This window comes from Perca flavescens, chromosome 24 (genome assembly GCF_004354835.1).
Source record: "Perca flavescens isolate YP-PL-M2 chromosome 24, PFLA_1.0, whole genome shotgun sequence".
NCBI lineage: Eukaryota > Metazoa > Chordata > Actinopteri > Perciformes > Percidae > Perca > Perca flavescens.
Window position 1 is genome coordinate 8,029,095 of NC_041354.1, and position 24,898 is coordinate 8,053,992.

Genomic DNA, 24,898 nt, shown 5'->3' on the forward strand with positions numbered 1-24,898 from the left:
TCGTCCCAAAACAAAATAATACTAAATAACATTTTCAACAAATAATTCCACCAGGTATGTGTGAAAATGGTGTGATTCAGTATGACATATGCATGTTATTGTATTTCCAATCTACATGAAAGGCAGAAGGGCCAGAGTCTGTGAGCTCTAACCGCGCAGACAATTGCCTCGCGTGCATCGTGGCGATACCACACTGAGTGAAGATCTAAGGAAACCATTCCCAACCTTTGAAGTTACTCTTTCTCTGCTTGTGAAGTCTTGCCTTTTCATAGTTCAACTCGGGCAGGGGAGGAAGGGGAGGGGGAGTGGGGGCAGGCACCACCAAAGAGAAAGAAAGGGTGCTTCAGCCTCCAGGGTCAGTCCACGCATAATGGTTCGTTGAGCTGCAGCCAAACTTATTGTTAGGATCAAGCATTTGTGTGCCACTGTGTACTTATGGGTGCTATTTTGCATATGCAAATGCTTGCGTGTTTGAACCTGTCCGTGTGTATGTGCAATATGAGAGGCAGGACGTACACATCGTTAACACAAATTAGCAAATTTACAAATGTGTGACTGTTTCCCTCAGGTCAACCTTGAATTGGAATGAAGAAAAAAAAAAAGAACTCCTTTTTGTCCTGTATCCTTTCCATCTCCTAATTTGCCAACCATAATTATTAGAACATGGCTGTACTATTTGCAATTGTCAAATACAATTAACCAGTGCGGCCTGATAACTGTGCCTCAGCATCAAATCCTCTTACGCCCCACATGAACTCTTGCTGATAATGATGTGCAGCGTGTAGACGAATGCAGCCAGAGGCTGGGTCAGGTTTCCTCTCAATATCAGTGTCTAAACAGTTATGTTTAAATTTTACCATTTGGATTTCAGGTTAAAGTGAGATACTAAGTGAAGTCCAGGAGGGGGTAAAAAAGAGATAATAATGGGTGAAGGGAGTGAATGAGCAATTTTGTGCCAAGAATCAAGAACATTTTCTTTTTGTACCCTGTGAGCGGGTGAAGAGGCTTTGGTTGTAGCAAATGGCTGTCTCCCAGAAACCAGTAAGACAGAAAAAGAGGAAGAGTGATAGAAAGAATGACTTTAATGGACAGGAGGAAGGGAGAAAGAAGAAAGAAGAAAGTGACAGAGATGGAGTAAAGGACAGCGTAAAGGGCATTTAATGGAGAGGAAGAAGGTGGCGTGTATCTCTAACCATTGATATGTGACAGAGATAGCAGCTTTTCTCTGTGGCCTGACAGTGCTGCCAGGGCTGGCCCTCTTGGGCCTCTGAAGTCCAGTTAACTCATAGGTCAAAACTGAACAGCCATTTTCTCTTATGTTTTGCTTCGCCCAGACAAAAACTATTTGTCAGAGCAAAACAGCAGATCAATGAGCTGCGTGTGCCAGAATCCATGGTTAGATAATACAAAATGTAATCACACTCCTTAAAAAGAAACATATTGCCTTGAAGTTTCTGAAAAACTTCTGTGAAAATGCCCATGTAGAGCCGCAGAGCTGGGGGATTTTTAATTCTATCACTTCACATCCCTGTGTGTGTGTGTGTGTGTGTGTGTGTGTGTGTGTGTGTGTAACAAGCATAGTGTGCGTGCCTAAAGTGTGCTAAAATGCTCCATGAGCCTAGGAGCATTTTACTAATGTGCTGTTAAAATAACAAGGAAGTGCTGCGTTATTGACTTTAGACCAGGTTTTTGTTGGTCAATGGCACGATCACTTTCTGCTGCCTCAAGATCCGCTGCACCGGGTGCAAGATAGGGCCCATAATGTTAATATGTGGATATATTCTTCCAATCAAATCATAGTTTCAATTTGTTTTCAAATTAGTTGAGCTACTCTACAATTTCAATGTATCCCCTAGCAAATGCAGAAGTGCACCCTGGGATACAAACAATCCTATTGGAATCACTAAAACTATTAATTTACTTAAAAACTGAAACAGTTACATTTTTGCTATAGAATGAGGAGAAGCCTCACTTACTCATTTCGGCAACCCCTTTTCTTCACTGAAAAGCACTCCGTTATGTATCAACTGACATAAAAGCAGCTTAAACAATTCCCTCAAACTAAACAAAAGGAAAGTCAATTTTTGTAGTGGGGAATAAAAAGTGTCTGAAACGACTGCCAGCTAAAAACATTGTGTACACTTTCTATTGTTTCTGTCACAAAACTAAAACAATCCAAACGACTCCCTTAATTAAAAACTGAAACACTGACATTTTTGCTTTGGATAAGGAGCCTCGCCCTTTTCGGCAGCTTACTATTCTGTTCTCTTCTATTGAATAGATGTGTTATATATCAGCTGATACAACAGCTTAAACCATTCCCTCAAATCAAAATGACAACAAAAGCAAAGCCATACTTTTGCTTGGGAATGACAAAGTGTCTGAAACTACTAGAAGTTTACAATGACTTGCTGTTAATGCTCTTTCAGCACCATGGACAGCTCACTAGGCCTGGAGAATGAAAAGGAGAGTGTGAGATGGATATAGGGGGGGGGGCAAGCTGAGAAGAGAGGAATTACAATTACTGGAAAAGGAATAACTGGGTTGCTTCCTATATATACACATTGAGTTAAACAAGTAGAAATATTATTATTAGAGAATATTGTTATTACTTTATTTCCGCTAAAATGTGTTAAAATACATACCATTTATTCGATCTGAGATAGTCCTGTCTAGAACTTCACCCTCCTTTTGCGTGTTGAGAATGCTCTCATAAGATCAGATAGCTATTTGATATAGTTTTAGAAAAAAAAGTGTTATTGCATTCTAAGACATGAATTTCAATCCAATGGGGATTAAGCCAGACAATTAAAAGGTATAAACACATGTAATTAACTCCCTCTGTTAGGAAGTACTGTAGCTACTTACACGGTTCTAGTCCTGTAATAATGTCAACTGAAGAAACACTGAAATCAAAGCCTGACGACTCTGCTAGCCTAGGCTAGCTAACCAGCTGGCCGTTTAAAAATTTAAACTTGTGTTTAAACTGTATCTGTATAGTATTTGTATCTGTATTACGTTTATACATGAAAGTGATTGTGGCTTTTTAAGTTTTTAGTATTTGTTGTGCCTGCTTCATTTTGTGCATTAAATAGCTTCTACTGCCTTTTATACTCCCTATACATAAGCTTACCTGACAACAAAATAATATAATACTATAACCATGGAAATCAAATAATAAAATACGGGAATGTTGCTGCAATAATTTGGATGCTTTTCATAACTGTGCATACCCAAATAATGTATGTGTTACACTCAATAGTCACAGACAACACATAACGTGCTCTTGTAGCATGTATCCGATCCCTGATCACTGCAGCCATTGCATGATCTGTAGGGCAAACTTCTGTCTCGCTCAAAGTGTGTTTAGACTGTTCTTACAACATTGTTGTTGTTCAGGTGATTTTTGGCTACCAGCTTGAGATGCATTACCAGTTGGACTGGATTTGCACTAAGGACAGGAAAAGCAAGACAGATGCAATCAGATTTGACTCCTTACTTAGACTAAGTGTATTGAATCACATCTGGATTTTATCCGGATATGAGACACTTACAATGACAGGTGTAAATGGGGCCTGTGTGCCATGTGTGCGTGGATTCCTTTTGGCTTCCTTAACAATAATCCAGTCTCTTGGGGTTTGCCTTCAACACAGCATCACATTAACAAGACAAGCATGGCTGACAATGCTTGTTCAATGCAATTGCTTTCATTTCCCACATGACAAAGGACCTGAACTGCTCATCTCCACACTGAACTAAGAATGATACTGCATGTCAATATCGCTCATGCTGGTAAACTATTTGGCCGTCCCGTATTATGCCTACAGACCTGTACTCCTGATCAACACCTCATTAAGCACACTCAGGTCTGCTTGTAGTCCAATTTGAAGCAGATTTCCCAAGGCATCCGGATCCCATGGACATGGCTGAGGTCAATACACACACACACACACACACACACACACACACACACACACACACACATGCGTGACGGCCATGCTTGCACATGTCCATCTTCTCAGAGTGTCCCGATGGGAAAACGTCTCTTTTTATGAATTTTAACGTGATTACTTCTTTCATTTGCACTAGCCATGGGAATCCCTGTTCTCTGTTTGCACTCGTGTGATGGCCTGTGTGAAGCAAATTGGTTTTGAGACTGATCACATCAGAGACATGACGATACATTCAAATCCAACACGCTTCTTGTAAGAGAGGAAAAATGCATCCCCATTGCTAATGTGGGGTCAAAGAAAAGAATAATTTTCTGCATCTAGCCACTTTTTCCAGAGAAGGTATGCGTTCACGACCACGCCTTATAGAAAAATACAAACTTAAATCTTTTCTTTTGTCACTCAAAATTGTACAGCTGAGAATCCTCACACAGTAGAGATTTTGGGTTTTTGTTTAATGAGATTCATTTAATGTCTCTAGTCACCTTAAGTCATTGCAGGCAAAGTTGAAAATTAACAGATTGGTTCATGTCCAAGTCTGCACTATTGGCTGTGAATGGATCCTTACTAATATGATCCAATGTAAATAATGGAGGAAGAAATATTCAGTCCACGTTATGTGCATAAATGGATTCCAAAAATCAATCAAAAGGGTATTTTCCAAATGATTATTGTTTATTCCAATAAGAAAGCCTCATTGAGATGACACATCTCTTTTACAAGATGACCTGGCTCCAAGCTTGGCAGCAATAACAATAAGTTTAGGCAGATAACACAACATATTATAAAAACCATGAGTAACATGTTTGGTACAATCACATACATATTTCATTTATTTTGAAAAGATTCCTTTTTAAATTGTGCTTTTAAAATATTCTGATCCTTATCCTCAGTCTCAATCATCGTAGTGGCTTTGATATGCAGCCAGTCTCAAAGTCACTAATGGCACATTTAAAGTGCAGCAGTAATCTAAAATCATTTACATTTGTATAATTTAGCCGATGGGTGTTTCCCACAGAAACCTGCAATAGAGACTACATTAGAAAAATCTTACATGATCAAAATTAGTCCTCTCAGGGTCAGAGTCGGCGAGAAACTTCTTCTGTCCGAGTACAAATAACAAAGTGCAGGTTTCTCTTAAGTTGTCCTTTCTGTTTATAATATTATGCAAACAATGTGATGATTTGCACAGCCATAACCACTGACAATAGAAGATATGCAAATGATTCCTAGCAATCGCCAGGGTTTTGTTATCCCTTGTTTATAATCCTCTAAAGGAGAGTTTTTTTTTCTTGTGCCTTGCTGAGATTTTATTCAGCTTCGCACAATTATGAAAAGGGGAAACAATGTCTTGAATCTGCTTTTGTAAGTTGTATGTCTTTAGTAAAGAATATAATGTAAGCAGCCGGCACCAAATCTTGGGAACTATGGGTCACTAATCTAAATGATGAGTTGATACAGTACATGCACCCTGACTGGTCAATACTGAATCTACGTGAAAGATAGTGATTATAAGAACTGTCATTATCCTCAATTAGCATTTCACTGCACGCATTTGTAGCATTAGTACTGCACTTTGTTGTAATCAGCCCGGAGCCAGATGTTCACAAATGGAAAAAGTACAAGGCAGTTTCACATTATAACACCTGAAGACTTCCAGAACCACAGCACATAAAGTAGCATTCGCAGTGGTCAATCAGCCTATCATATGTGCATATTATCTATCAGGATAGTTGTGCAAGGTCTCTATGTGCAAGTTAGCCATTTTTAAGGTTCCGTTTTTTAAAACGGAACAAATCGATGCAGCAGAACCAGAGATATCAGTTTTTTTTTTATTCTGCACACTTCTCTTCCTCAACACCTACATTACCCACAATGTAGTGAGTTCTTACATTTAAAAAAAACAGTTTGCAGGGCAGATTTTTGTGGATGAAAGTACCTTGAATATTAAGATGTTTTTAAAAGTCAGTTTCCAACATAATAATTGTGATTATTAAAAAAAAGGCATGCTCTCTCTGTTGAAGGGCAGACAACAGTAGCACCGGTGGACCCTCTCTGTTCACACGCCTGCTCCTGGCAAAACTTTATCATGGCAATTGCCTGCTATTTACTTTGATCTACCTCGACTGTGACAAGCGGGGATTAACGGATAGTCAGGGATACGATGTCATAGAGGATTTAGGGATAGATTTTTGATTTACTAGCGTCCCGTTTGTTTCTGGATGAGACATGCGAGAGTTGACCTCGAAAAAACTATTGGATTTGGGTATCCTAGCAACGGCTGGAAAATGGAGCAGTAATTGTGTAAAAAGGCGGCGACAGACAAGTCTGTCACAACAAGTAGTTTTACCTGTCCTTCCTGTGTCCTCAAAGGACAGGGCTGTCTTTTTATCAAAGTTGAAAATCATCATTCATATCCATGTAAATATTCCTCTATTTCGTTACAGATGGCCTAATAGAGCTTAGTTGCTGGGTTTACTAGTGTTGCATAACATTCATTATTATGCGTGACCCTTTGTGGCCTTTGTATGAACAAGCTAATCAGCCCAGAACCATTTGCTCCTGACAAAAGCATCAGATCTGAAAGCTTTCCTTGGATTTTGGAGATCAACAGTGGTGAGCCGAGTCAAACAACAGACATGTTTGAGCACGCCGGCCTTCTGAGTCAGGCCCTCCTTTTAATCTGGGCCCTACACGGCGCCGAACTCAACGGCTCTAAAGGGCCAAATCCCAAAATCGAAAAAGCTTTATCTCCAGATTTCCAGTCAAAACTTGCAGCAAATCCTCTGCTCTCCCTATCCATTTCACCCTCCCCTGTGCCTCAGATTTTCTCTCTTTCTCACTTATTTTTTCTTCTTCTTTCCTGCCATGAATACTGATTTTGCAACAAAATAATTGTCTTTTTTTCCGGTGATCCCCTCATTATGTGGTATTTTAGTACATGGATGACAAAAAGTTTACGGAAGTGCATTATACTATGCAGGAGGAGCTATATTATAATACATACACTAGTCAATTGTGTGCTATTTTGTATGTATACTCCACTACATTTTGAAAGCAAATATGCAAACTACTATAACACTACATTTATTTGATAGCATTAGTTACTTTGAAAATATACATTACAAAATATAGCTAATAGGAATAACCTAATACATTATTGTATATTATCAAAGGTAAGCTACCCAACAGTATATACTGTGAAATACTTTAGAATTAGCCCCACCTTTACACATGACAGTACACATGACTGCATCAATATTATAAACATTTACATAATATATATGCTTCTGAAAAGGCCCATTCTGCATAGTAAGTATGTTTATTTTTGGTATTTTAAGCATGCATTGAAGCTACTGGCACTTTTTACTTAAGTAGCATTTTGAATGAGAACTTTTACTTGTAACTGAGTATTTTTACTTTTTACGGAATACTTCTTCCACCACTGACATATACAATCCAGTAAATAGTCTTGAATTACATTGATTGCATTAGGCTAAATAAACCATACTAAATGATACACTGATCCTATAAAAAGATGGTCTTTTAAAGTGAATGATTGTTCCTATTGTAACTTAAAAATAAACTTGCTCAGGCAGTTATTTCAGGAAGCAGATGTAATATTTAACAACAAATAGTTTACTTTATGAATAGTAGGCTACTATTGGCGCTACAGTGTGCTGTTTGTCACAGTATTTGTTCTCTTCCTCTCCCTGTCTATCTCACTCGGCTCTCTATACAACTGGTTTGAAGCTGCGTAAGTGAAAAGCAGTGAAGATGTCTGCCACATACATTTTTTTTTTTTTTTTCTTTCTCCACACACTTTGGAGAGACCCGTAATCCCCTCAGACACGAATGGCAATGTAACCAATTATACGCAGCACCAAGTAGCCAATCAGATTCCTCCTCACTGTTGTGAGACAGAGATAACAGGAAACAGCTCTTTTGCTATTTATGTCACAGCGTGACAGACTGGAGAAGGCGGGGAGTGACAAGTGACAACTGGAAATTACTGATAGAAGTTTTCCGATGTCACATGTCTCAGATTATTGATTACATTTCAAATGGTTACACAGACACATACAAACACATTCCCAATAAAGAAGGGGGGGGGGTCCCAGAGAAATGAGAGTTGGTCACAGAGAAATGAATGTTTGGCAGTCATATCGTTAGTTATGGTAGAAATTATAGTCAAGGAATGGCTGCTTTTAACGTAAAGTGTTTTGGCTTGCACTGTCTTACAAGACAAAGTGTGTGCAAATGATGTTTTATAACAATATTTAAATTCATTAAGCTTTCTTACTTAGAAGATAAACAGATGAACTGGATGTTGAGCTGCAGCTGTGTTACAGTATGTGTGTGCATGTGTGGGGCGAGAAACTGCACGCAAAGTGTTTTAAGATGAAAACGCGTGTTTTGAAAGTGTAGATTTGTCTCTGATGTCGTCCCATCAACATATTCGGAAACACATTACATATTGCATGACTCTGACATCATCCTCCTTCAGTTCTTTAATATCAGCGTGTGTGCACGCATGTTCCTGTGAGTTTGTATATAGTCCCAACAAGGTTTCTTCCCCCCCCGACCATTACTTGTAATCCGTGGAAGCAGACACATCAGTGATGTCAATCGGTCCGAAATGCACCAAGCACCGAGGTTTACAGTTTGAAGTAGGATCCCTGCAGAAAACTGCTCATTTAGCATCAGGCTTCAGGGCTTTAAATTCTGTGCTGCAAACAACATGAGTGCACTCTGGCTACTAGTTGGCTTCTTTCATTATTACGGTTGTTTTGCAGTACTGTAGGGTCAGAAGGAACATCATTTCTATTTTCGGCATACTAAGGAAGCCTTTTCAAATATTAATGTAATATTTATGTAACCACACAGGTCAGTTGAAAACAATTAGGAACAAATAAATTAAGGAACAAAAAATATGTATTGGCACAAAACATCCAGCAGTAAAACTATGCCACTGGGAGTTTCATGTTTGTTTCTAAGATGTATTTAACTTTAAAAAGCTGGCATACAACTGCTCAAACAATGTCGATTTGTGTTAAAGGGGCTGTACTAGACATTCAGAACATTAATATAGCACCAAACAAGTATTTGCTACGTAAAGATGAAGAATGAAGTCACACGAAGCACAATATGCTGTATATGCATTGTAATATATTGGATTGATGAGTTGGTAGAAGAATGTCCTTCCAGATTTTAAATTGCTCTGGAAAAGAAAGGCACTATCTTAGAAAGGATCTAAGGTTTTTATGACTTGATTCCAAAACAGGCACATAATAATAGTAAAATGAATCGGAATAGAAGATGACTGAATCACTGCATTCAGCCATTCTGATTGCTGCTGCAAAGCCCCACTTGGATTCCCATGTGACCATTTAGACTTAAAACTAATGCAAATGATTCACAAGTACTTCACTGGAAGTTATTTGTTTAAACAGATTGTCACCCAGTGTAATAGCATTGCATATTAGAGCACATCCCCATGTACTGATTGTGTTGGACGATACTGAGCTGCTTTTGCCTGGTGGCTGTACCCCCGGAGATACATCATTACAATAAGCTTCAGGAGAACATATGCACTGGCTAGCTACGTCACTAATGGTAGTTCTTGACAATAAAACTATAAAGAAACAGAAGTCCCCTGAGGGTGGAACTGTATCCCACTCAGGGTATTACTGTCACGGAAAATGACGAGACATTTTCATCAACTTGGATCAATCAGTATTAAATCAGTGTTTTTTCTCAGCCATTGTAATACTTAGCTGGATGAATGTAGGACAACTATTTGCATCTGTATCTGTTCATTGCACACATCTATATTTGGATTTACACCAGAAGAGATTGCATGGGGCTTACATTGGACATCTACACTGCTTAATTTTCTACTTCACATGTATGCGTTTAGCTGCTCACAAAATAAAGTATTTGAACCATTTAATATAGGTCAGTTTTTTTTTCTTCTATGACAAGTGAAAAATAACAAAGCTATTGACAAAATTGTGCCATAATGGCTCATTGCCTCCAAGTCTTTTTGACCAATATTGGATTACATTTAACATCATGAAAAGTCATGCTGAATAAACTATTAATGAGATACCTGATACATCTGAATTCATAAGAAGAACCTTTTTGTGTATAGTTTATAGATGATTGGATTTGCCGTTATAAAATCCAGAGATTCCAGCAGTGCAATTGTGAAGTCGGTTTCTTTGTGTATTTGAATTATAGCTGGTATAAGTTTGTGTTAAACAAATATTATTACTAATATAATTGCTCAAACTCAGAGTGCATAATCTGTTCATATCCAAATAATGGCTGTATTTGGTTACATCCCTAACATATTGAGGCAAATGAATGCTTCAGGGCTGCTTAATGTTGGTTCTCCTTTTTATAAGATGCGATTTGGAACATTTTGTTTCCCAGAAAGTACAGACTCTTATGAGCTCGCTTTTGTTAAGTATAATGTGTAAATCTGAGGTCAGGTTTTTTTTTTCATAATCAATAGCACCAACAGCATCTTATTCCTCCAAAAGTACAAATGTACTAAGTATCTGTGGCTCATTTCAGCTTGAAATAAACCATGTTCCCTCTGAAATTACTAGCTGTCATTTACACAAAAATGTAAATAGGAAGAACAATTGGACTTTTTAATGACCAAAAGGAATAACCGCTGGTGACTTGTCACTTGATGCGGCAGTTAAAATGCTGCCAATGTTTTCTGAATAGTAGTGTGTTCCCCCAAGCTTTCACTTGTTTTGTGTCATTACAAAGGGAAACAACATATCATAGCCATGTAGCCCCCCCCTGCCACTAACCGAACTTGACACCTCATGCCACCTTACATTCTCACCCACATCACAGGGAGAAAATTCTAACTTTTTTTCTATCACATTTAGTACAAAAGCCCTTTTATCTAATCAGACAATAATAATTCTGACAGCGACCCAAATGTGATGGCTTGTTGTTGATTTTTAACACACTTGTTTCTAACTCTCACTCAAATGTCACCCAATCAAGTCCAGTTACTCTTTTTATTAACGGATAGTAAAAAGGGGAGAATGTGACAAACGGAAAATCCCCTCCAGGGTTGTTTGTCTTTGTGATTCCAAAACTAGCGCCAGCCCAAGTTCGGAATTACAACCACCAGTGAATGCTTGGATGTTAATTAAAGAATGCAAATTTCATGTTTCTGGTCCAAGGCTGACACACGCTCAAGGCCCAGAGGTCCATGAGAGAGAACACACACACACGCACACACACACACACACACACACGCACACACACACGCACACAAACACACACCAAAATAAGCACGCAAACAGCAAAAGACACACATTTTGAAGGCTTAGGCCCATGCAAACACGTGCACGCACACAAACATGCACACCCAACTGAAGGCCCTAATCAGTCTCTCTCATCCCCTTTGTTCTAAAAGATAGAGATAAGACAGTTGGCGAAGCAAATGACCTTATGGGGTTGCTCAACTCATGAAGCTGATTATACAGAAGTTATATGTTCATAAATGTGTTTACCAATATGCAAAGAGAAGGCATAAAGTGGGTCAGAACTTTTGGGAAAGTTTGCAAAAGGGGAACATAGGCTGCATATGAATGCAACGTTTGGGTGAGAACACCCACACAGAGAGGAAGACTGAATGCAAGATACATATATGCATATTTTTACTTCTCCAGTGAATTCAGACAAACATTTTATATTCTTAAAACTGTGAATAAAGTGTCTCATTTACTTTTGTTTTTTTACTAGTTTTACTTTAAATGAACAGATTGCATATTAAAATCCCTTACTCCTTTACAGATTCTGTAGCGTGTGTCATAATAAGGCTCTGACCAAGTTAACGATGCCTTTTTTTTATGTGCCTACAATTTCAAATATTTGAGCAGAATAGAAAAGCCTCAAACTGCATTTAGTCCATTTAGCGCCCTGAGATTCCAACCTAATGACGGAGGAAAATCTGGTTTCATTAGCTGTTTTGATAAAGAAAAAAGCCCCAATATGGATCAATAGAGTGTAAGAAAAGTTTCACTGCAGGTGCAGCATTAGGTCCCAGAGGAATTAACATTATAATAAAACAATAATTATAATTAAAATCAGGTTGGCTCTTAAAAATTTAAATCTAGAAATGCATAATACAGTAAAGAAAACATTAGCCTAGCATATAGCTTACAATATGTGCACTGATACAGTATATGGAGACACATTTTTTTCTCTAGTACGCACGCACGCGCACACACCCCCCCACACACACACACACACATGACATGCATGTAACATGTAACCAGATCACAGTAATCATCAGCAGGAGGCCACTTATATGCCAGTTTGAACTCAGTGACATGCATGCTCACTCTCCATTTCTTACAAACACACACTCATGCACACAAACCTGACAGCTCTGAAATTACATGGCTGGGGCTTTTTGGAATGTGGCATGATTGCTTTGGCATCTGACACAAAAAAACGTGCACTGGTGCATTGCCGTGCGCGTTTCCTGTGCACAGTTGACATGCTCTGTCACTTAATGGGAGTTCCTATCGGATGTGTGTGTGTGTGTGTGTGTGCCTTGTTTGACACATCATTTTTATGTGTGTGTTTCTAATGAAGCACAAAGGCACATAAAACCTTAAAGGTTGTGACAGGTGTGCTTCACATCCCTTTACCATTCCTTTTGAAAGTGTGGAGGCACGTGCACATTGCAGTTAAACTCTCTCTCTCTCTTTGGGATGTAAAATGTCTATGCAAAAGCTGCTAAATTCTTGGCAAACACTAAACATTATTGCTTTTCTTCCCTTCACTCTAGCATCAAGTTAAATTGTAGTCATGGCTATGTGTGTGGTTTTTGGGAAAAATAGCTGGAGATACTGAGAGATATTGCTGAGTTCTTGTAAGTATGCATAGGCTCATTTCTGCTGTGCTTACAATTTTTCAGAGAAGTCAGAGCAAACTTAATGCAGAGCCTGTGGAGATATAGTTTCATTACTCTTGCATAATGGGTCAAAATGCATTTCCCTTTCTCCCTCTCTCTCTCTATGTATTGTAAGTATGCTATCAATCATACATACGGTACACATGAAAGAAAAAAAGTTTGATGGAAGAAAACAGAGATGTTTGCATGCATACATGTTCATGAATACATCATAAAGACACAGACTACACACACACATACACAAAACAACAAGCTGTCAAAATACAGACTCAAAAACAACTACATGTGCACAAGCAAGCTACTTTACAACAATGCTTTTAATTCAGTAATAAAAGAAAACAAATTACCTTGTCCACTTTGACAAGCTAATATGTTGTTTCACAGCTCCGTGCCCTGCAGGCCACAGTTACAGCGTAATGCTCATGTTTCCACCAGATATATTTCGCTTTCAAAATGCTGCAAACTTTGTTAAAAACACAGCAGCAGGAGACTTTAAAGGCACAATCTGTACTTAGACAACAAAAACCCAAAATGATGAAATAGTTCCTCTGACTGAGAGCTGAGGGAGGGATTTGTTAGAGCTGTTGCCTAAACTCGGCAATAAATGATGAATAGAATATGACACAAAAATAACATAATGTGTACATCTTCAGTTTGTTGTTTTCCTGTAGCAAAAGCATTTGTAAATCCTCTTTACCTTCACAATGGTAACGACTGTAAGCGGGAGACTTTCTACAATCTGGTGGGCAGTTAGGAAAGGGGCATGAACTGTGAATTAGATTTTGTTTGTCTGAGTAGCTATTAGGTTTTGCAAAACTAAAACTTCATGTGATGTAGTACAAATGATGCGTTTTGTTGTAACAGCTGTTGGAGGAACTTTGTTTTTCCCTGGCTTTTTCCCTGGCTTGTTTTCATAGTTTTGGCCATCATTCCTATCTGTGCTCGTAACAATGGGACATGGTGCTCTATCTTTTTCCTTCCCAGTCAGTAGAAAATGGGTGAGTGTGTCTTCCATTATAAAGTCCCTTTCACACATGCACTGCAACCCTGAATTTAAATAGACATTATACAGAGGAGATGTACATGAACACAAATGTCCTAATCTGATGGACCGGATATTAATGGTCCTTAACCTGCCAGCTACCTAGTACAAAGTCTGTGTAAACTCTGTTTTAGCCCATGTGTGAATAGAGCAGGTCATTGACCGGAGAATTTGCAGCCAGCAAGTTGGAGTGTTGATGATGTTTCTATTATGCAGCTGGTGTGAATCCGGAAGAAAACAAAGAAGAAGAAGGTTCATTATGCGAAGACACCAACGGAAATGTCTAACCGGAGAGACGCCAACATTTGGGAACTTCTGTCGTTCAGGGCTGACGTTAAATTGTCAGACAAATTCAAGGATCAGATATAGACTCTGTTGTTTATGACAAAATTACAAACAGGCTTGACCAAGGTATAATACATACGTATCATGTAACGTATCATTTCCTGTAGGTGATATGGAATATCTCCTGTTGTATGCTACATGTGTAAAAGGGCAAGTCCGGACAATGTCTGGACCTAATTTTCCTGATTCCCATATGACAAAATGGCACCTCACAAGAAAAAAGCAGCAATTCTAACACCCGAGGCTCCGCAACAAAACCATGTTCCCTGATCTCAATTCTTTTTGTGAATAAATTGTTTATTTTAATAAATCCCTATTATCTCCTACGCAGTCACAAAATACCCAAAGGTCCTGGGATAGACATTTTCCCTGAATTTCCATGATGTTAATCCATCCATCTGGTGCTCCTAGAGGGTTCACAAAAACACCCAGAATTGTTTTCTGTGAGCCAGGTCTGGGTGGATGTGTCTCTTGCACCATCTGCCACGCACCTCGTAAAAACTGCATCCTGTCAAAGAAGTCCATAATAACATGACAAATGGGTCAAAAGTCATACATCATTTATGTGTGACGGTTAGTTTCTGAACTTGAATAAACTGCTTGGATTGCATGGCTCGTTTCTCCGACACAAAAAGGTGAGGCGAGCTCCGCCACGATATTCTCTGCCTGAATCAGCCCAATAAGCATGAAGGACACTGGGCCAAATTTAACTGTCTGTGAAGACAACATTCTGAGAGTTTATGACCCTTGGCCTTCACTGTGTCCCTCCAGGCGTAGGGCTCGATGCTTGTGGTGCAGTCTGGGATGCGTGAAGGCGTTAATGACTCTTGACTCTACAGTTTGGCTTTGTCAGCCAGGCCAGCTGCGTATTAATCTTCATACTTGTGTTGCTTGTGCCTGCTTGTATCTGTCTTCCAGTGGGAAAGAGAGGTCGAGGGAGGGAGATGAGAGTGTGTGTCTATGTCTTAAACCCTCGCCTGCTTAATTAGAAATCTCTCCAACTGTCATGGGGTCGTTGCTCGTATATCCCAAGACTTCCTGTTAATATTTCATGCCGCTTTCTTGTACCTTAATCAAAATGGCCGACCAGCAATTAGGCCCTTCTGCAGAATACCCTTTTCAGTGGTGAGTAACGCTCTGTGGACATGAGGACCTGTTTACTAACATAGGAACAGTGGGAAGCTTTTCTTTCTTTATCCTTTACAAAAAGGATAAAGATAGAAAATGATTAAGTGTTTTATTGGTTGTACAGATGGAACATTTCAACTACATAAACACACTCCCCCCAAAAAATGGAAATGAAATCAAATTGAGCTATCAAATACTACCTTGCATGCAATTCAGTGTTTCCAACAAAAAGTGGGGCAATTACATGAAACCCACGCTCACACACCACCCAATCATAGCCATTTGTAATGGATTATGTTTGGTGTAGGCATTTTGCAGGGGTCACCACAACTCAGCAGTGCATCTGCCCTTTACCGACTTCATGTTTTTGTGCAGATGAGTCATTTTGGAAACATGATTAATTCATCCTCATCTAACCACACACTACAGCATCGGATAGATTACTGAAACAGCGGGCGAGGTAGATGGAGGGAAAAAACGACAGCGAGAATGATGAGAGGGAAAAATGAATCGGATTGGGGGGGAGCAAAAGAATGAGAGGGAGCAGCGGATATTAGCTTGAGAGCGATAAGGGAATCTTGAGATAAAGAGGACATAACATAAAATTTGTGCACACAAACATACACCCACATACAAACAAACAATTCCACTTTACTCAGCTGTACTCTATAAATCAATACTCATTTTTTCCCTCTCCGAGCAAACCAACCATCAGTACATTCCCTTGGCAAACAAGGAGCTGGGCTGCGGCCGGGGTCCCGTGTGGACGAATGCCACCGCAGTGACGCCACAGAGTCCTTAACAGCACAAATGTGACCTTTAGCTTCCTTCAGAGAGCCAGTCGCTCTTCCCTTATCGGGCTGTCCGGGTGCCTCTCTCGCTTTCTCTTGTGTCAGACAGCTATAGTGACCTTTATGTAAGCCAGCATGGGGATGTAGTCTTCTTGAGTCTTCGGGCTCGAGACGCCTACCTTCCTCTTGCGCTGCCCCGTTGCCCCAGACCAAAATGTGTTAACTTTTAAGTGATAGTTGTAAGTTTTCTCCAAGTCCGTGATATGTCAAAACTCTGTTCATTTATTACTTTTAGGTTCAAGTATTTTCTTTGGGGGTAGGATGGCAAAAGCTGATTGGCCTGAAATAACACAGCTGTTAAAGAAAGAGAAAGAAAGAAAGAAAGAAATCTTTATCTATGTCTGAGCTTTAAGAATGTACATTTACCAGGAAATTGAGTCCTGCAGTCTCAGTGTAAGGAAGATAAATTGTATGTTCAGTGTCATTGGTCATGTGGCTCTGCCGTAACACTTAAAGTGTTATTATTCTCAGTATTTATTAAGTATTACAACTGAAGTCGGAGCACTTGCAAGAAGAAGAATTGTTTAAATTGTTGCAGTAGAGGCCTAGATATCCTCACATTTTTAGTGTGGTTCAAGCTCCTAAACCGCCAAATCCTACGCTTCCCATAATGCAACCTGTGCTAGACTCTCCCGGTCTGGTAATTGTCCATTTCTTCACATTAATAATGCGTAGTCTGGGTTTAAGTTGCAGCCCTTTTCTCTCTAGTTGCTAATAAAGGCATACAACAACTAAGATAACCCTGATGACCACACCAAGGTTTTTTTTCAAACTTTAGAAATCTCCTTCTAGAGCTACAGAAGACATCATAACATCTATTTTCCCAGTAGTAGTAGCAGTAGGGAGTGGGAGTCCCCATGACAGATGGACGGATCGTGATGTGTACACTTGGTGGAGTTCCCCTTTAAAGCCTCAGCAGAGTTTTTGCCAAGTTTTTTCAACATAAACTCCAAGCTGAGATCTACTACATGATACATGGGACAATCTCAAGTTAGAGTGAAAAACCTCCACTATTAAGTCCCTTTAAGCTGAGAAGCCCCAACAGTTTTATTGAGTTTTTATCTTGCCTATTCAATTGAATTTACCCAAAGAGCCTGTATACCACTAACGTAATGGTAAAAGCTTGCGTGTGAGGATCCAATTTCAAACGAACAGTCCGCAAGATCTTTTTATATCCCACCGTTAACGAGGAGAATATTTCCAGAACCACATGCATTTCATGCAATTACATTTGCAGAATGAAATCACCGCTGCTTTCTATTCAGACGCCTGACACCTTTTTTCTACCCTCGTAGAACTTCTCATTGTTTCATCATTATGTGCAAAAAATTAAAATAAAATCTCATTATGTTTAACAATTCCCTTGTCTTTATGTAAGGGGCTGTGATGCAAATTCCTCAAATGCTGGCTTCATCATGTATGCTCACCACCTCCAGGTACCAGGAATTAATGAGCATTTCTGTGCTGCACCTGAGCATCATCATGCAGCCTAGTGGAGCAGCCAATTTCCCTCCGACTGGCACTGCCCTCCTAGTTAGCTGCTAAACCCCCTAAGGCAGTGAAGGATTGTTTTCAGCGGTTAATTGACAAGATCCTGGTGGCATTCCACATACACACACATTCATCTGTGGAGGGTGTGTGTGTGTGTGTGTGTGTGTGTGTGTGTGTGTGTGTGTGTGTGTGTGTGTGTGTGTGCATGCCTCCCATGCCACCTGCGTAGGACATAGCACTGTGACCTCCCTACTGAGACGTTTGCTTTAAAGCAAAGGCTGCGCTGCTCACCAGCACATCCCTTATATAGAGTTAAATTATACACATCTAGTGACTATCTTTTACTACGCTTTCCCAATTACAGGCTTTGTCAAGTCGTGAGCAAGCCAATGAGTCAACCTCGATTGGCTGTTAATGAGTGAATATTATTTGATGTTAATGTCTCATCAAAACTTCTGAAAAGTCAACGCAAATAAAAGTGTCTGCTATCCAGACAGCGATAACCATACATTATTTTTATGGCAATGAGTTTTATAGATGTTAAGATCATTAAACCTGTTCAGCATGTACCGAACATTGTAAAAAAAATAAAATAAAATAAGCTGGAATTAAGAGCTTTTCGTACAGCAGCAGCAGCAGCAGCAGCAACAGCAGTGAGTAAGTATTATTGAGTCGAGAGGAAGGAGGAGAGGAAATGGCCCTGAACAAAATGGGCCTGCCGTCTGCTTGTTGCTGTGTCTGTCTATCGGTTTGTGGCGGAGTGACAAAGAGCCTGAGGGGGAAGTGATTCTGAGGCTCTGACTTTGCCAACAGGCAACTAATCCCCAAACAAAGCTCAGTTGACCTGAAGCTGGCTGTCTGCAGCATTCACAACTCAGACACACACACAGACGAAGACACCAAAATCCATATGCACACACACTATATATGTACACAGTCGCCCTCACGAGCAGCACTCGCAGATGCACACACACACACACACACACACACACACACACACACACACACACACACTTGTGGTTTTCTCGTCAAGCATTCATCTGTGTGTCTTTCGGGACTATCGATGTAAAATCTAACAACCGCAGTACAGTATGAAAACAAACTAACTTCAGATTGACAGCAGAGTCTGCATCATTAAGTACCATCTGGAGAAAAAAAATCATTATCAAGTCTTAACAGTACAAGTGAACTAGCTTTCACAAGTAAACAGCGCTATAGTCAAATGTGCAGAGAAACAGCTGTGGACACTTGTGTCCTAAATGACAAGGAGACCTTAAGTGGGCTCTAAAGTCCAAATCTGTTCTTATGCTTTGAGAGCTTTTTGTGTCTCCAAGGCAACGTGGCAAGAACCTTTATCACAAAGACGTAACTTCTTAATCTTGATAATTAAATGTGGTTAGCGACAGTTATTCGAAGTGAGACACTGAGTACAAGGAGTCACGGGTCTGGAGAGCTTAGAATAAAGGGTATTTCAGTATGGTCGAGGTATCCTTAGCTTATATATAGTAAGCCTTTTTAATGCAAAAATGCACAATATATGAGCTGGGAGACAGGTGCATCTGAGTCGGCAGAAAGGAGAGGCCACATCTGTCTCAAACAAAGGAGGTCTGGAACTATTCCCATCAGGAAATGTGTTGTGTATACGTGTGCAAGGGTTTTGTGTTTGTTTGTATTATTGTCTTATGGACATCATCTTTTAAAAGAGATAATTCATCTCAAGGGGTTATCCTTCCAGTAAATACTCTGAAGGAAATATAGAGACCTTGCTGAGCCAAAGTCCGCATATTGATTGACTCGGAGTCTGAAAGATGATCCTTGCTGCATTCCCAAGGAAGAACTCCTCTCGGTTGTTACGAGTTTTCACTGATAGCTTAGCTGTAATAGTGGCCTGTATTTACGTTTTCATGAATAAAAGCCTCTAATTGGACACATTTAGTATACCCTATGCTCTTTATCTCCTAGATTTACAGCATATGCTTTACTGCATACACATCCAAGCATTTTGATGCAGTGTTCAGTCAGTTGAACAATTTAGGGGGTTGCTTCTTCCTCGAGCGATCCTGGTTGTTATTCCTGCAACAGTAACCACATCGGGTACCGGTGCCACCCGTGGGGGAGGGGGGAGGGTGTAATCTGACTTGGTCGAATGATGACAACATCCTACAGCATTGGCAGCCACTTTTATTTACCTCCCTGTCTGTCTTCCTGTGTTTCTCTTACCCCCACACCTTTCTCTGCTCCACTCAGAGACATTATATCTCGGCAAATTAGCTCATACAGTCCTCTCTAAGTCATCAGCACTCCTAATAGTGCTGTTACCATTCGCCTCACACGCCGGATGACTCTTCGATTGATGTAATTCCTCCTCGATGGAGAGAAAAAATTATAATTCTAAAATATTATTATCCCCATTCCCTCAGGTGACAAAGACTGTAGAAAATTCTATTCTATCTAATCTATTCAGAATATGCGCGTGATTTCTGGCCCGGATCATAATCTTCATGCGGAGACATTGTTGAAGAACATTCGTGCATGATTGCGTTACCACATGGACGCAGGGGAAGAAGTTAGGGGATGTTTCAGGATATTTAAAAGCCCAAAGTCTTATACAGAGACTCAGGCTTATGTGTCCAGTGCCTGGCAACAAGATCGATGGCTGTGTCACCCATCAAGGCGATGTATAAGCATAAAGCTGAAAACGACAAAGGATTTTTTATAACCTTGAGTAAAGAGTCGAACTGACTTCAACCTCAGACTCACCAAACAAAACTCCCTGCGCAAATGGCTGCAGAGCCTGCCTTGACACTGTCTCCTGGACCAACAGGCTCCAATTTTAAAGGTGTCATTCATACAAGCAGGGTGTATAACTTTCTCAACGGGTGAGTCCTTTCGCATTCTCAAAACTGTGACCCCCTGTTCCTACCAGGATGAAAGATCTGTAGCCGCTCTATCGATTGAACCATTTCAAACGCATCTACTGGAATAGGAAGATCGGGAGCATATTTGCTAGATTATGTACTGGAGTTAAAAACATATATTTTTTTTCCAGACAGACATGAACACAAATGCATGCACACATGGACATACACACACAAGACAAACACATGTTCACCAGCAAAAGGACTCTCCCCAGAGAGTTGCTGTGCACACAGTGTTTACTGCTCTCCTCAATTATTGATTAGTTGTTTTCCTTCTGTTATGAGAGGCCACCCCATATGAACAGGGAGAAGGGCTCGCTCATAAAAACTGCAGTAGTACATTCGCTCCAACCAGACGGTGCTTTATTGACCTCGGCCTCCCTCCTAAACAGGACACTTGCTTCTCTTGGCACTGTCTCGCTCTCTCTGCCGCTTCTTTTTTTTTCTATTTTCCATCACTATCTCTTATTTGTCTCATTTATTCTCATTTATTCTCATATTTTCTCCCGCTTTTCTTCCCTCTCTCTCTCCCAAGCCAAACCTCTCTCCGGACCGAGGTGCCTTCATAAACTGGACTGCATACTGTGCGCAACACAAAAGAAAAAAAAAATCTATCGGTTTGCTCTAAATTATTATGAATCATTTACATTTAGAGGTACAGAAAATAATTCTCTGAGTGCAGTGTGATGCAAATTCTTGGCAGGACATAAAGTAGCAAAGGCTTCTTGAGTAAGGAACGTGGCTACCACTCTTTAATAAGGAACCCGTTATGAAGGTGTAAATCAGTAATGCTTCATAGATTAGTTATAGGCTGAGGTGAGGCTGAGGTAAGAACACCTCAGCCTTTTTTTCATGGCACAAGGCACTGAATACAAGAAGCTGAGCTAACAACAAAGTATGAGTTGCCCAAAAATATATATATATATATATATATATATATATATACAGTACAGGCAAAAAGTTTGTACACACCTTCTCATTCAATGTGTTTCTTTATTTTCATGACTATTTACATTTTAGATTCTCACATATGGAATTAGGTACTTAACAAAAAAGTGTGAAATAACTGAAAACATGTCTTATATTTTAGATTCTTCAAAGTAGCCACCCTTTGCTTTTTTTGATAACTCTGCAGACCCTTGGTGTTCTCTCAATGAGCTTCATGAGGTAGTCACCTGAAATGGTTTTCACTTCACAGGTGTGCTTTTTCAGGGTTAATTTGTGGAATTTTGTCCCTTATTAATAAAAAAAGCAAAGGGTGGCTACTTTAAAAAATCTAAAATATAAGACATATTTTAAGTTATTTCACACTTTTTTGTTAAGTACATAATTCCATATGTGTTCATTCATAGTTTTGATGCCTTCAGTGAGAATCTACAATGTAAATAGTCATGAAAATAAAAAGGAAACGCATTGAATGAGAAGATGTGTCCAAACTTTTGGCCTGTACTGTATATATATACTGTATATATCATTTATTGAACTATGGCCCTTTGAACATTCTACCTAACCCAACTCTCTGTGCTTTCTACTAGCATGTGTATATATATTCAATTCTAAATTCTAAGAAACACTTAAGACCTGGCAATAAAATTCTCTTCCACCGGCAGGGTATCTTGGCTCGCCAGCCACATAAGGATCTCAATAATGGCACATTGGCTGTGGCACTGCCGCTCCTGACGATGGAAGATAAAGTGCAGTAATGGAAATGCCATCCTGTTACACAGGCGGGGGCTCCGGTGTCGACAAGAAAACAAAACAAAGTCAATATTGAAGAAGCGAAAACAATGTGGAAATAGAAAATTGTCAAACGGCAGTCCGACTTGGCAGGGGGAAAACAATCTCAAATGGCATGCAAAACAATGTCAGTGATGGGGTTGTTGTTTTAGTGTGCGTGTGTGTGTGTGAGAGAGAGAGAGAGGAGGAGAAGTAGAGCGTATATCCTTCCATAGCTTTTTGTCAAAGGCGGAGTAAGGAAAGGTGGCATGTGGTATCTAAAAGGCTCAACACGCAATCCCAGCTTGCCCACCTGTTCTTCTCCTGCTTTGATTTCAGCTTGAGAGAGAAGCAGAGAGCCTCTTGCTGATCAAGCTAAGCATCCACAGGCTTGGCTGTAAGGTGTGTAGAAACAAAGTGAAATTGCCCTTTTCTCCTCTTGTAATATGCAGCAATTCAAACATAAAGAGAAAAAGTAGGGAAAGACACTATAAATTCACAGGTGAGTTTAAAAGGCATGACAAGATTAAAGAAGTTTAACGTCAAAGCGTTGACAAAGCGCCCTCTTTTTGGCCGTTGTGTTAGCCCACCTCTTGATTCTTTTCCGCATCTGAGGAGAGAGTGCAGGGTGGTTTCGGGAGGGGCAAAAAGGAATCATTCCTCTCACCGAGGAGCTAAGCAAACTCTGAAAAAAGATGAGACCGAGACAGAAAGGGGAGAGAGAATGAGAGATGTCGACAGAGACAGAAACACAGTATCAGAGAGGTAAAGAACGGCGGAGCACTTCAGGGCATACCCAACTTAGACATGGTCATAAATGATTAAAGGCCGATTTCCCATTCTGACAAGCCTACCAATCTTTGCACAGTGTAATGGAAGCCAAAGTGAAACGAGCATGGAGCACTGGATTTGCATCAAGCAATCGCCAAAGAGATGTGTTTAAAAAGCACAGGAGGGGCGGGGAGGAGGAAAGGATTGCACAGAGAGGTTTTTACTATTATGGTCTGTTTAAATGGGGGATATTACCTGTTTACCCAGCTGCCGAGGGCAACCAGCATTTTGTTTGAGGTCATCCTGTTAATATTCCTCCCAGCGGTGGACGGTCTGTCAGTAGGGATGGTTGAGTTTCCGCCTGCCGGGAGAGGGAGGGTCGCGACCTCGGGGAAACAGAGGTAGAAATTGCACCAGAGGGCCAGTAAGGAGGAAGAAATAAATGATGGAGCTTGGAAGGAGAAACCATAAAGTCATACATAAAGCACAAGAATATGTCTCTGTTGATCTCCAAGCTTGTGTATTTTCACATACTTGATTGAGTTTCGGAGAAGTAGCTTAAAATCTGAAACAATATAACCTTGCAAACATGTTTATGACCGTAGCGGTAATGTCAGTAAAAAATGAGCGTAGGTTTGGGTTGATGCGCACATCTTCAGTGCACATGGGGAAAGGTGTTGACAAGTAAGCGTATATAATATTTCGAGAAGTATTCTGGAGGTCATCTGAAGTATCACATTTGCAAGCCCCTAGCAGCACAGAGTTAGGAAGCAATGTATCTCTGAGGTCATGGATGATGGATTATAAGAGTGATAATATTGATAGCTGGTGGGTTTTCCATACAAACGAGGAGTGAAATGAGTCAAAACTGAGCAGTCCTTCAATGCTAAATCATATCACTCAGTGCCCAAATGAAACAGATGCAGCTTTGATACATTTTGCTCAGCATCATATTATGCAATCTTTAAAAAGACCGGTATTTCCAAATGATGGCATGAAAATGCTTATTCTGTTTGGCCTGTGACTGCCTTTTACACGCCACTCTGTAGTTGTGCCATGGATCACACATTGCAAATAGCGTCATGCAACGGCTCATTTTGCATCTTTATGGGTACAACGGCAGCATGTCCGCTGTTTTAAAATGTTACATTTGCTGCTGTTTGGAATGCTGAGGGGCGTGTTACATGTCCTCGCAGCTCATACAGCACTGTGCTGATTGATGATACACCATGCCTTGACGACTGTCATAGAATGCCACCGTGCTGTAATATACCTGCCCACCCCTGTCTGCAGTTATATCCTCCACCTGCATGGCTCCCCCCCCTTTGCATTTTTACATTGTTCTCTTTGACATGTCATACTCTGCTTCGGCTCTAATTTGTTTGCTTTTTTTCTGTTAAACGACAGGGGATTACTGTATATTCCTTTTAACTTTTATAAATCAGAAAATCCTTACTGTGTGCCTTTTTAAAAAGCAAATTTCATGACGTGACTTTTAAGGGTTGATCCGAGCCTGACACAGATCAGTCACTGTAAGTGCTTTAGTGTGTCGCTCATGTAACAACCTCCAAATGAGCGATGTGACAGCATTTTAATCAATGCCGTATTTTGTCCGGCAGGTTCAAGACCAGGCCACACACTTCAGCACACACACACACACACACACACACATACACAAACACACGCATGAGTGTAGGCATTCAGGCAAAAAGCTTAAGATACACCCA